Source organism: Theobroma cacao, chromosome 9 (assembly GCF_053813885.1).
Source record: "Theobroma cacao isolate CCN51 chromosome 9, ASM5381388v1, whole genome shotgun sequence".
NCBI classification, from domain to species: domain Eukaryota; kingdom Viridiplantae; phylum Streptophyta; class Magnoliopsida; order Malvales; family Malvaceae; genus Theobroma; species Theobroma cacao.
In genome coordinates, this window is record NC_142647.1 from 33,810,939 (window position 1) to 33,822,745 (window position 11,807).

An 11,807-nucleotide genomic window follows, 5' to 3' on the forward strand; every position below is an offset into this window, starting at 1 on the left:
TCAATTGGACCCATTTAGTGGACGATATGCTTGAAAAACTGAACTGTATGCAAACCGAAAATACCTTTTGCTGCAGCGAGAAATGTGCTGTCACGTTGCTACCTTGCTCGGGTTCTGATATAATTTCCTTCACTCACTTATCTTTATGATTGAGCATGGGTCTTTGCAATACTAAAAGTCCACTAATCAATGTCCAAAACAGGGGGGTTTAAGAAAGATATTAAACCAAATTACATTGTTTTCAAAACAAGTGCATCATGATTTCCAAAGTCTTCCTTATAAATTGCTTGTTCCCTTCCTTGTTCACTCACTAGGTTTATACTCATCATTTTCAACTTCATGTTTTCAGATCACGAGACAGCTGGTAGCTAGGTCGAGGTGTCTTTATACATTCAACCCTTGGTAGGTGTCTCAACATTCAGTAGCTGTATATTCGTCCGAGTCTCTCTGCTGGAAGTCGAGTACTCTTTTTTTTTTGTTGTGTATAGATAAACCCAATGAAAATTATTATGCCATTTGTTTAGACAATGTATGTATATTTCAATGAGTATGCCACTATAAGATGGTAATATCTATCACTATTTTGATTCAAAGTTTTGAAATGTGACTTAGCAATATTGGATGGGATAATGAGTAGGATAATAGATAGGCTTGCTCGGGCTTAGTGGACTACGTCTATTAGGCCCTTGAGCTGATCATGGCCCAAAATTTGGGTCGTGATAGACTTGGTATCGGATATACTTCTAGTTACGTGTCTATAGAGGTCGAGATTTCACAAGTTCATTTCTGAATTACCCTTTTTAACTCGATACTTAACCTCAATTGGCATCCGTAAACTTTATTAGCCATCGTATCAAAATACGGGGTACTACAGTCTCCTCCACTTAAAATGAATTCGTCCTCGAATTCAAATCGGCGTAGGGTGAATAACCAAAGTTCTAAAGTTCTACCACATCACTTTTTTCAGGCATTCTGAACATAGAATCTTGGTTTATGCAGTATATCAACTTCCAATCTTATAAAAAACTCGACAATGTCATAGTATATAGTTATGTGCACTACTCTTGTTGGATCAAAACAAAATCATCCTTCATCTTATGATAATAATTCAAATAAGTTATTAATTTTGGTCACATCTCAATCAAATCATCCTTAAATCATCAATTATGCATGCTTAATTAACCATCCATAACTCCTCTACCTTGCTCCTTTATCAAACCTTCCAATATTCAAGCATCTATTCCACCATTGACTATGGGTCTAATTTTTCAACCAATCTTTATTTCATTTTTCATTCTCCTATACAATTTCCATTTAAGCATTTCACAATACATAAGGATCAAATGCTCTTTACTCATTTCATTTATTTTTTTTAATATTAAAGATGATTCAAATCTAGTAACCATTAGTCATCATATTCCCAAAAACAAACTCCAATATTTTCATGATCGAGTGCTCACTAGATAAATCTAAACTTATACCACAAGGCAGTCAATAAATCATGACATTCACATACCTCTTATAATCTTAACCAATCTCTTCAATCAATAACTCAACCTTCAAAGATTAAAGTTGTTCAAAATTTTCCTTTAAGGTTCCTTTCCCAAGTCTCATCTTGATTACTAATTGTTTCTATATTTCCAATGTCGTAGCTAATTTGTTCATCATCAATCACGTACAACATATCTAACTTGAAATTCTTCAAATTTACTCCAAACATCAGATCTCATGGCCTTATTAGTTTATCAATCTGAAGATCAAATTAAACATTTATCTCTCCTTAAGTGCACTTTAAAATTTAAGAATAATCTATTAAGACATTTTTGATATTAACTTCTTTTAGTCCTTTTTACCTTAGAAAATTAAATCCGTAATCATTCATTTTGAATCATGAGCTTTATACCAATCAAGGTAGATTTTACACTTTTAATTATACGAATACAAATGCACACCTTTATGCATAAGCTATAAACTTTTCCCCACATCTTTATATATCAAAACTCTATATATTGAAGTTATACCAAAACTGATACATCATTTTCCATTGCCCCTTAGGATATTAAATTCATGTCATACATCTCTATTTGTGTACTTTATAATAACCTAACAATTTCTAGCTCATAGTTAAGCTAGTTCATATGCCAAGCCTCTCAGGCTATGTTAAAACATTGAGTTTTATCACGATATAATAGAATTTGATGAACTCATACCAGAAGTATAAACACTTACTTTTAAGCTAACAACATTATAATCCACTTGTTCATTGCCAAAATTAGCGATAAATCATCTTAATCATTGTTTAGCACTATAAACATTGATAGAATATCATCATTGAATCAAGTTATAACTAACTCCGCATGAGCTTTTATACCAATATGCAACATATATATCCATACATATATATTTCCAAAAATTTTAACTTCGGGTAACCTTAGGCATATCAAGCACAATAAGCCATCTGTAAAACCAAAATAACCAACAACCAAGTTTAGAATCATTTCTTCTCTTGGTTGGTTAGATCATGCTCATCATTTGTGGTGAATACACAAAGTTGATTTCAATATTCTATTCTCATACAAGAGTCAACCACTAATTGGCACCATCTCCAAACACCACGTGTTTTATAAGTCGATTTTCTTAGTCAAAATTCATATTGTAGTATTCCAACTTTAGGTCATGTCTCATTACCAAATCTTTACTCGTATACGAGTACTTGAATTCTCAAATCATCGTCTCTTTTCTAAGTAGATCTCTGCCATTCCCGTAGCGTATTTCTATTCGCTCACCAGTAGTAGTATCATTTAATCAACTCGTGTCACCCTCGTTCTCTAAACATTTGAAACATAATTCAACCTTTGCCTACCCTTACCAAGCACTTTACCTTGATAATTACTCAAAATAAATTGGAACTTATGGGGGAAGCACATTTCGTAATTTATGCCTTGCGTCTACAATTATTTTAAGACCAGAACCTTATCAGGTCCACAAAACAGTAGGATAATCATTGCCTCAAACCAACATTTCCAAGTATACTTATGCTTGTATCATATCTTCATACTTATGTGACATATCAGTCACGAGCCCAACTTGACTATATAGCCATTTGCTCTTTGAGCTTTAATGTTGTCTCACTGTGAAAAATCTTTCGAATTTATCTCATTAGGGTATTCACAAGATGGATACATGTCCATAACTTACAATTCAAGGCCTACAGCATTGAACACAATCTCATCATTGATGTTCTACACTATATCATATAATACAAAATATAATCTAATAACTATGACAGTGAAATTCTAAAGTTCCACCTTTATCTACCAATCACAGCTCCCTTTATGAGCACATACTTTATACTGCTTGATTGTTCACAAGCCACTAATGGCCATCCAAATTCGACCTCTTATAGCAAGTCAAGCTAATATATTCTCTTATGCTTTTCCATACACTTCCAAAACACTTAAACGCTTCCTTTAATAGGGTTCCATTGAAAACTTAATCAATCAAAGGCTTATCTTCAAAGCCACTTATAACTTTAATCGTTCATTGTATACCCGATAACATTTTAGCTCACTGACCCCACTGGACATTATTTTAAATCTCCCAAGGTGTTTGTGTTCTTAGTTCGGATCATACCATCTAACTTAGTATAATTGCATTAATTATCCTTAAGCTCTTTATGCTTAGCATATCAACATCCATATTCCCCCCTCATTCACGTTATTGGCATTGTTGAGGTATATGTGGCTTTTCAACCTTTCACAATACATTCCACATTTATGCCAGGGCATTCTCAATCTCATGCCAAGCCTATAGTCCTGTAATCATAAATCAAGGTAAACTCCCCTATGGGATATCTCCTTTTATATGATGCATGGGAATCACAAGATGTACAACTCCAAGTGTATGCTTACATATTGGTAACCTCCATATATTTCATGGTCATAAAACCACAATTTGCAAAACTAGCTTCCTATCACAAGTTTGCGATCGGAACATTAGTCTCCACATATCTCACTTTGGACATACTTCACTACTAACATTCATATACCTTTACCACAACATTCAGTACAAATTGATTAAGCAATGATTTCCAAATTTACTCATAGGTACACATATATCAAATTGTACACCACTTAGTGTTAAGATCTTGACTTTACTCATCAATTCTTAACCAATTACATCCATAATATAGACAATTCACTATATTTTTGTATCGTGCTTTTGTAGTCATAAGATCAAAATTTCTTAAGCTTTGGATGTAGAAGCTTCCTCTTAAAGCATATCCAAAAATCCACATGTTTTAAGTCCCTTACCTTTGGAGAAGTCACATTCAAGACTAATCATTTACATCATAGGTTGCATATTGAACCAAACATATTTTTAAATTGACCTTTAAAGCAATTCATATATCGATCTTCATATAGAACTCCATATGGCACTTTGACTAAATTTGTCATTTCCATGTCATTTAATTTCAAACTGCTAAATCCACATCTAGTCCTTTAATCCTTTGACCTCACACACAGCATAACAAAGTTCATGCTCCTCCTTAGAGAAGATTTGTTTACCAACCTCTCACTTAATGACCACACATCAATTATAATAGTCACCAAATTTCACCCTTAAGCTAATTCATGTACTTATAACTATAAACCATAATAGTTCAAATCGAACCTTGGGATCTTGCAATTACTTAATTGAAATGAAAACCAACTTCTTTTATATATGGCATAACAAGCTCACTTAACATAGTGCACTTACATCCGTGCACACAAATATTAGTTTACTCTTTCCTCGATACTTAAATTTATAAACCTTAAGCGAGTCACAACAATCACTATTCATTCTAGTCAAAATACGGCTCTTATTACCATTATCGTACATCCTCCCTATATTGACCTCAAATACAATCCATAGTCTCCTAATTTTTAATTTTTTTTAACCCTGGGTTCAAATCATAATTCCACCAAATGAATAAATTATTATGGACCTAATAGTTTAGCTCCACCTTCCTCCATCCTTAGTCGAAGGAATATATCATTATATTGACCTTTCATTAGGAGCATTTGCTTAAAAATCTTTCCAATAATGGTTTGTATCTCGGGTGGCATCTCAAACCCGAGCAACGATACCATTTATGCCCTTTACATGACCATAGCAAAAGGATAGGTTACTAGGAATAGGAATTCATATAGCTTCCTATCTATGACTTGTGCTACAGTCACAAACCATAGACAGAACTCTACATTAACTCCGACAACTCCGCTGACTGACACGAGAATCCCTATGACTCGATTAAACCTAGGGCTCTGATGCCACCTTTGTCAAGCCCAGCTCTATGATATATTTTCCATATTGTATAGGTACTTGTAGAATGTCTGCATACTTGAATGCCTCAGAAATCGTTAAAAGACAATATTGTACCTAATGGTACAATTAAGTTGATTTAAGCCTCGAACTAGTCCAAATAGAGATTTTAAGATGCATTCAAGAGTTATTGAACCTTAGAATGACTTAATATGGTGATTTGGAGTTTGAGGATTGATTTAGAGTTAAATTAGAATTTTCATAACGTAGGGGTAAAATGGTCATTTTGCCACTCGAGGGTAAAATTGGAATGGTGGATGAAATTTTGATCAAGTTTGACTATTGGAACATAATTTGAGCTTGAGAAGTGAAAAATTTTAATTCTGACATTTTTCTGAGCATAAGGGCAAAACGGTCATTTTACGCGTCTATGAGGGTAAAATTGGAATTTTTGAAATTTTGCACCACCATGACACTTGTCAAGCCCTTGAATTTTACCTATTATACTTTGGATAATTGAGATATTTTATGTGGTGGTGGGAGAATGCTTAATTATTAAGTTTAAAAATGGACCAATTAAAAGGTGACACATGGCAAGCTTTAGTTATTTTAATTTTCCTTTTTTAAAAAAAAAAAACCAGCACACACCTCTCTTATTTCATTCTTCATGGTCGGCTAAGACAAGAACAAAGAGAAAAAAGAAGAGAACAAACCCTAGTGAGCAAAAATTCAAGGGAAAATTGGTGGATTTCAAGGAATTAAGCAAGTAAAGGTAAAATTTTTGGATTTTAGCTTGTGATCTACCTTTCCTATGCATTCTTTTTCATTTTCCATGGTTGAGAATCAAGTTTGCATGAAGATACCTTTGCTGGCCGGACATGGGGGGAGGGGTTTTGATCTTGGATTTAGCTAGATTTCATGTTATTCTAGTGTTTTTAGTTGTTTGGTGATGTTTAGTATGGAAAACAAGCAAGAAATTCCATGCCCTTCACCCACACCCATTGGCTGAATTTTTCAAGAGAGAAATTGGAAAATGGACTTTGATGAATTTCATGCTATTTAGGTATTTTTAGTTGTTTTATGATGTAAAGTGTAAAAATCAAGTATGAAAAACCACATATTATTCATGAACCCTTCATGGTCGAATTTTTCCAAGAGAAAATGTTAAGGATGATTTTGCTATAAGTCATGTTATCTAACTTATATTTGATGATTTGGAGTATTGGAAGTGAAATGAATTTATTTGGAGTTGAATTGGATATTTTGGCCAATTAACCGACGTATAGTGTGAATTAGGTCAATACCATTTCAGCCCCATACACAATTGAACCTACGTAGAACACCGTATTTAGATAATAATCCGAACATTTCACATCCTATTTCATGCATTCATATAGAGCCTAAATTAGTTTTATAACGGTTTAGCACAAATATAGTAAATTGCTTGTTGTGCTTTATGTCTAGGTGGTGAAACTTCCGATAAGGGTAAGGAAATTGTACCAGAAGACCGAGATTAGGAGTACCTCGATTCTCGATATTGTGAGGAACCTTATTATCGTCTTAATTATCTAAAGTAGTTTTTATTCGTTTTTGTGATTTTAAAGAAAAATGAGTTTTAATGGTAAATCCTTATGTTTTATAAGTAAAATGTGATTAAATGAAATGAGTTTTATAAATCATTTTGAAATTGAATGATGATTTTAGAAATTGAGTAATTGGAGACTGTTTGATTGTGTTGTAAATTTATGGTTTGAATTAAATGGCTTATGGTGATATTGGCATGAATAGCTGAATTGGAAATTGTGTTGAAATTGCATGAATTGTTTGTTTTGCCTTAACAGGCTGGGTAGTAATATAATTGCCATGTCATGCTGTCGAAACTTTTATTGATTTGGTGGGATATTGATTAGTCACTGTAGTGGTGGGTTTCTGTGGACCAGCCTATTAGAGAGAGGCATGGTAAACCCGATTATATTTTACCTCGGTACGAGAGGCGTGGAGGGTATCTCTTGAGGTAAAGATTTAGAGTTCACTACACACTAAACCACCATGTGAGGGTGAACTCAACCAACGCCAAGGAACGGTTATGCTTTTAAACGTAAAAATGTATTTTATGCATATATGAACTTTTCTTTAACAACCTTGGCGGACTCGATTGGATGCCTCTGATCAAGGTATCCCCGAGAATTATAAACTCACCACCCTCCTTTCCACTCATTCCAGGATCAAGACAGTCTGTAAATAGCTGATTTCGTCAAGGATCTACTTTAGGATTTACATCCTTAGAAATCAAAGGTCTACTTTCTTGTACATGTTTGTTTATTTTGGGGGCCCACATATCATTGTAGAATATTTTGTATACCTGGCTGTATGCGTTACTGTATGTATGTATTTATTTTGTTTTTACGCTACAAAAAATTATTTACTCAGAGTTCTATAAATATTATTTTATAAGAAAATAGAATATTTTATTTAATTTGAATAGCTATAATTTCACTTTAAATTGATGAATTAGACAACGAAACTTACTTTTAGACAAGAAATGGATGTTTATTACTCATATATCATATTTTTTCCAGGGTTCGAAAATTTTTGGATAAAAATGACCAAAATACCCATGTATGATAGAATTTTTTTTTTTGTTTTGATTTAAAAATAGTTTATATTCACTTAAAACATGATATTTAGTAACTATTGCTCACAAGGGAGATGTAAAACTGATGTAAGAGCCTTGCGAAGTTTCGATTGACAATCTTGGTAATGAATGTTTATCGAGACATCACGGCGAATGTCACGGACTCGAAAGGAGTACCAGGTCGTGACAACCTTTGTCACAACCCAAATCTCGAGCCATGATCGGCCCATGGGCCCAATAGGCATAGCCCACTAAGCCCAAGCAAGCCTTTTTTTTTTTTTTGCAATCCCACTCATTATTCTCAACCGTCATTTCTAAAACCACATATTACAATTCTCAATTATAAATATTTTAGTAATGTTTTATAGCAATCCAATATTCATATTTGTGTTATGCTAACATAGTATCACTCATTTGCCACTTTATAGTGGCATCAGTAATCAAATATACATATTTGATTTTTAACATGGATCTTAGTGGTCTTCATTACTTATACATGCACACAAGCATAAAACTCTTGACCCTCAGCGGAGTGACTCTAGGTGAAGATATAGCTACTGAGTTGCCATAGTACCTACCAAAAACACGAGCATACGTTGACTGCTCAATCTAGGTCCCAACTACCTTTGAATATGAAAACATGAAGTTTAAAAACGTGAGTATAAACTCAATGAGTAAACATAAGAAGGGAACAAGCAATCGATAGAAGGAATTTGGAAATCATGATGCACTTGTTTCAAAAACAATACAATTGATTTAATTTCTTACTAAAAAACCCCTCATTTCAAACTTTGATCACTAACCTCATAATGTTGCAAAAACCCATGATCAATCCATGAAGTTAAATGAGTGAAAAATAGGTCAAAATCAAGCAAGGTAGCAAGTTTCTCGTTGCAGCGAAGTTCATTCTCGCTGCAACGAGATTCAGGCGGCCAAAACATAAAGTTTCTTGCTGCAGCGAGAACCAATGTTAGTTTGTAAATATTTTAGTTTTTCTAGCATATCTCCCATTACAAAAGTCCAATTGACCTGATTTTTAGAGCATTAGAAAGCTAAGAGATAGGGTTACAACTTTTATGTTTACAACTTTTCCCAGTTCGGATGAGAAGGTGGTCAAAATCTTCATCAAAGTGAAAGCCTTGCATTAGAACCCGAGAGTTTCTCGCTGTAGTGAGATTTATTTTCGTTGCAGCGAAATTTTCCTCGTTGCAACAAGAAACAGGGCTAGCTTATGCCCCCACCATCCGGGAGTCTCTCGTTGCAGTAAGAGTGCATTCTTGCTGCAGTGAGATTCAGGGAAGATGACAATTAAGGGATTTTTCACATGCCACACAATCTATTCCTACCATATTGCACATCAAAGTGAACACATTGACAATAATCAAGTTTCTCATTATTCATTTCGATCACATATTATAATCATAAACTTTCTATCACATACACATATATAAACATATATAAACACGTACACCACCCTACTTCATTCATCGTCATAGCTAGGTCATCATCATCATCGGCTTATGCGTACTCCCTACTCGTACATAGCCGGGTCAGCATCGACTTATGCGCACTCCTGCTCGCACATAGCTGAGTCAATATCATTACACAACATTATTCTTCAATGCACAACATATATTTGTATATATATATATATATATCAACATAATAGAGGAGCACATAGGTTCGTTCTTTTACACATTTCACATTTTCACAACACTAAAATATTTTTTTTCAAGGGCTTGTTCCCCGGCACACATTTTGAAAGAAAAGTTGGAATAAATCATTCAATGTTTCATACCAATAAAATTATGTCTCCTAAAACGATTTTGAAATGCAAGTTCACTCACCGGTCTTGTTGATTCCTTTGCTTGACTCTAACCTCAACTAATGGTTCAAATGGGCAGGTGAGGCCTTGTTGGAACCTATACACACACAACATCACAACCAACCCAAATTGGCATTAATATAATTCTAAAAGCTATTTCTTAACTCAAGTTCAGCTAGTTATTCCTAACTAGCTTTTAATCACCATTAGGTGGCTATTTATTTCACTACTCTAGTCACCTAAAAAATGAATAACAATCTCAACAATAGATTAACTCACCACTCTAATCATCAACCATTATCAACAACTTGAAAATTTAACCTAATTCATTATTCACCTTAGTGGTTTTTTTGTAGTTGAATTCCTTTTCAAAAGCTTCCAAGCTACTATAGCAAGTCTCTTTTTCTCTCTCTAAAACTTTCAACTAGTGAGAGAAAGTGCTGAACAAAGCTTTTTGAGGGTTTTAAGGTGGGAGAGTGAAAAAGCATAAAAAGTTTTATGAAAAAGTGCTCAAAAGCATGAAATTTGAAGCTAGAGAGAGAAAGTTATGGAAGCTTTAAGGAAGGCTCCCATGGAGGATGAAGAAACGTGAAATGGGAGGAAGAAGAAGAAAAAGAAGCTGCTGGAGCTTAGATATTTATGATTCAAGTTAATCCAAATTTTCATCGAAATTACCAAAATGCCCTTAACATGGTGGCTTTGTCTTCCCCCCATCCTTTGTGCAACTGTTTTGCTCTTTTGACTCCAAAACAAAGTCCATAGTAGTCTAAAGGTACTCGGGTTCACGAAACTTAAAAATTTAGACTCAAGATGTAAAATGACCATTTTGCCCCTACAGTGGAAATTATCATTATTTTTATCTTTCTCATTTATTTACCATCATAAACATCATTCATTCAATCCTTAGGCCTATTTAGACCTTAATAGCATAAAAAAAACCCACTCGTCGGAGCCTACCAAGAGAAATTACGAAATTAGCCCTGGTCCGTATTATCACGTCTACTTCTAGTTACGTGTCTGTAGAGGTCGAGATTTCACAAGTTCACTTCTGAATTACCCTTTTTAACTCAATACTTAACCTTAATTGGCATCCGTAAACTTTATTAGCCATGTATCAAAATACGGGATACTACAATAGAGATGGAGAAAATGAAATTGATTTGAATGAAGTATACCAAGAAAATGATGTGTCTATTCCAATTAATGTTACTCCCTCGAAAGAAGTTGATATCCCTACAGTTTTAGTAAGTGGTGATTATGAAGAGGTTAATCTCTTGATTGAGGATGAAGAAGATGACATGCATGGAGATGAAAATGAAGAAGATGGCATGGAAGAAGTTAAGGATGAAGATGAAGAAACTTTTAGTGATGATAGTGATGATAATAAAGAACATGATTTGGCTTATTCTGAAAGTGATTGATGATGGTAGGCATATATGTTGCTGGTTTTGTATCTTTTGTTACACACTTGTTTAACTCAATTATTACTATTATTGAAAGATCTTGAAATGTTATAAAATTATTATAGTTTATATTTTAAATTGTTGAAATGAATACTTTATAATGACATTTTTATTACATTTTTTTACTATACACATGATTGGGAATTACGCTTGATTGTTGTAATTTGATGATTTTTGTAGTTTGTTTCAATGTTTTTAACATTTTTGTATGAATTTTTTTTATAGAATATTGTAGGAATGATGGTTAGGGGGAATTATTTAAAACTGAGACCTAAAGCAACAAATGCCTTTGGATCTATGTCATTGCCTACAACTACTAGTGCATTTGCTAATCCATCCGCTCAATCATAGATGCAACACGTCAATGATGTGCCCTCGGAGCCTCCTTTTTCGTTGAATGCATCTGCAGAGCAAGTTGATAATGTGACATCTGCTCATAATTCTCATGGATCCATATCCATTCCTTTAGGTGCAAGTGGAGATGGTACATCCTCAAGGTCAAGGGGTAAAGGGCCTAGTGTAGGATTACAGACTCCTACAGATCCATTCGAAAGATTGCTTATAACTCCTATTGGAT